Raw genomic sequence first — 3,749 nt, 5'->3', positions numbered from 1 at the left:
AATGTAACAAGGACTAATAAGTGTTCCTTTCATTACTCGAACATCCTGTTCTCTTTGTTTGAAGCAGTCAGGGCTAGGGTTCACTGGTATATCTTTTCTCCATAACGCACCACGAAAAGATGATGTACCCGCGTTATGGGTCATTTAGAAGGATGCTGTCTTCCACAAAGTTGCTCAGGAGGATAAGGACTTCCACATTGGTTACAATTTAGTTGAGAACTTGACTACCGCGTAGCGCTGGCGTCAGTATGAACTTCCGGTAAGGGCTAGTTATGCAATATCTCGAGATTGCGTGCATATAGAAGGTCGCTGTCTTTGGCAAAGTTGCCGAAGAGGATATTTTTTTGTCTCTTATATGATGAGATTTTTAACCCATAGCAAGTTTATCTAGAGACCAACGGCTTTGAGATCCAAAGTGACCATCAAGGGTATGTGATTTGATCCCAGGTCTTCAGCGTGAGAGGTTTGTGAACCAACCACAATATTAGGGTCCGTCTCACAAAAGAATAAGGTATTCCACATGGGCTACAGTTCAGTTTAGAATCCGACCACCCGGTGGATTAGACGTCGATTTGTATTTCCGGTAGAGGTTAATTATTAGAGGGGGGTTTCACATTTTTTGAGCTGAAACCCGACCCGTACCCGACTTACTTTATTTTTTCAAACCCGGACCCGACCCGTATCCAGACCTGACCCGAACCTGAAAAAAAATCGCTGTTCAAATTGAATCTGACTCGAAACTTAAAAAAATTTTGTAAGAAAAAAACAATTCTTAAAATAGTTAAATTCATCTTTTCTGATGCATAAGGAAGCTTTCTGGTTGTTACTCTTTCCATAACTCTTACCAAACTCCACCTAAACCCGAATTTTTACAAGCCCGATTCCGACGTACTCGTACTTTTTTTTATCGAGATTGTAAACTTATAGAAGGATGCTCTCTGCGGCAAAATTGTTCGAGAGAATAAGGAATTCGTCATGAACATACATTCAAAATTTAACCAGCATGTGGTGCTGGCGTCTATATGTATTTCCAGAAGGAATTCTTTTTTAAAGGTTTTATCTTAGAAAAAGTTGTTCAGTTTTTTTTTTAAATTCTGCGTAGTAAATTCCGCGTGACGCTCGTCATTATATATATGATATGAACTACAGGAAATATATGGTACGATATAAACTACAGTCGACTCTCAATAACTCGATATTCAAGAGACCAACGACTTATAGAATTATCGAGTTATAGAATATACCGACACAAAAAATCACAAAATCGAAGGAACAAATTTCTGTATTTCCAATATATTTATTATCATTTTTTGTAAGAAAGAAATATCATATTGTTGATGGTATTTTACAAACTATTATTTGAAAACATTTTTCGAAGTACATAAAAAATCACGTTATTTTTACTGACAATAGTTTTTATTATTTTCATGTTTTTCAACTATCATTACAACTTGTAAGTATTTATTCACCTTCAAACAAGAATTAGATCACGTTTCCCCAAAAAAGAAAATTTTTAAAATAGATATATGGAGATATGAAGAGAAATTTACCTCTCACATAACATCAACTTGTGGCAGTGGCGCAACCAAGAGAGGGTTTTGGGGGTCAAACCCCCCCCCCCCCCCCAGACCAGATTTTTTTATAATAAATTTTAAATATATTTTTGAAACTCAACACCAAAGTCCACAAACACTGGACCAGTATGTTGTATTGACAATTATGTTGTTTTGAGTTGTGGATCTCTAATTTGAAGACTTTAGAAGGAGTTAAGAACGTAGTTTACTAGCTTTTTCTGATAAATTAGCCACAGATTTTCGAAGAGAAGTTTGTATCAAACAAACATGCAAATATGTTTGTATATCTATACCGTTCAAAAAGCTGTTTGATGCAAAATTCGATGCTTTGAAAAATCTTTTAGTTGGCTCAGCATTTGGCAAATTTCAAGATCTCCAGATAGCACGTGAATTTCCGGAGAAGCAATTCTTTAGTTTTAAGTATATGATTACAAATAAAAACCCTAGGAAAGATTATGGAAGATGGTGATTCCATTGCTAAGCTGAAAATTCGTCTACAATATGGAAATGCTTCAATATCTACAATGCTGATTTGCCCTCGACAAACTGCTAATGACAGTCGCAATGCTTATTACTGCGACTTGTACTTGAAAGATTCTGATAGTTGAAAAGTGTGTATAAAATGGGATTTCGGATGGACGGAGAAACTCGATTAAAAATCCAGATATTACTTCGGGAGATAACACAATCTTGTAATTCGCGGTTGGTAATAAAAGAACAAAGTAAACACATTTGACATTAGCAAAATACAGCCAAGTCGTTATAAAAGTATGCATACAGTATTGGGTATTCATACAGGCCTGGTTGCCAGAGGTTGATCCTTTACAGTGTATGTGCGCGCATCCATATGTAGCTTGGATAAACTTTCGAACAAACTACGCGATATGTAATACGCATTTTGGAAAACTTCACCAGGTACAAAAGATTTCCTTTGAATAGAGTTGTAAATTTATGTAAAAATGTATGCCCAGAATGGAAGAGAAAAGCTTAAGTTTGCATTTGGTGTTATTTTTTTCTTATGGTAATCTCGCAATAAGGCTGATACAAATATTAATTTTCTTTTATGTCCGAGACCACTTGAAAGGTACGAGGGGGGGGGGATAAAAATAAATAAGGAACAAAAAAATAAAAATAGAAAAAAAGTTATTTTTTCGAATTTTTATTTTGAACGATAGTTGTTCAACTTTTTTCAATCGTCCTCTGGACCTTTATTTTACCTGTGTTTTACTTCGAAAATTAAAAAATCCCAACTGATGCCAAAAAATTGATGAATCTTTTTTTTTCTCCCCTGCAAAATTTTCGGATTTTTGAAGGGGGGGGGGGGTGACATAAAACAAAATTAATATTTGTATCAGCCTAATTTTAAATTATTCAGCCCGAAAGTTTTTACTCCCGTTTTATTTTACCAAAAACACATAATCTTCAGCTTCACAAAACCCCCCTAGAGCCAAATCCTGGTTGCGCTACTGACTTGTGGAGGAAAATCCATAGAGTTATAGAGTATATCGGGTTATAGAATATCGAGTTGTGGAGAGTCGACTGTATATAATATGAAATGAGCTCTATAATATGATATGAACTATATTGCAGTCACTTCTAAAATTCCAACAAGAGTTCAGATACAGATAAAGTCCTGAAGTTGCAAAAAAAATACTTCTAGAATTTCTTTAGCAGTTTTTGCGGTAACTGTGCACTTTAGTTTTTAATTGGATCCGGAGGAATCTTATGACTTTATACCAGTATTTCCTTCTGGATTTCCTCCAAAAACTCATCTGGATCTCAAGACGTAGTTCACATCGGAGTTATTCAAAGGAGATAGTCCAGTAACCTTAACTGATTTGTATGATAAATTCTACAGTTATTTACCGAGAGCTCTTCCGATGGAGTACAAACCCATGCCCTTCTGTCCTCATCCTCTCGAAATATCTCCAGAGACTCTTCCAGAGATTTCTCCAGGAAATCTTTCAAAGATTCCTCCAGTGATTTTACCAGAGAATAATCCAAGCTATTCTTTACCTTAATCTCTACAATGATTTCTTCTGGGGTTCCCTAGGACGTTTGCTAGAGATTCCTTCAGGAAGAACTTTTGTTCGCCATGCATGGAATACCTTCCTCCAGGGAGTTGACATGGATTTTTTTCAAAGATTCCTACAAGAAAAAATATGTATAAGGATT

The sequence above is a fragment of the Aedes aegypti genome, chromosome 3 (genome assembly GCF_002204515.2).
Source record: "Aedes aegypti strain LVP_AGWG chromosome 3, AaegL5.0 Primary Assembly, whole genome shotgun sequence".
NCBI classification, from domain to species: Eukaryota; Metazoa; Arthropoda; class Insecta; order Diptera; family Culicidae; genus Aedes; species Aedes aegypti.
Note: the sequence above shows the minus strand (reverse complement) of the source record.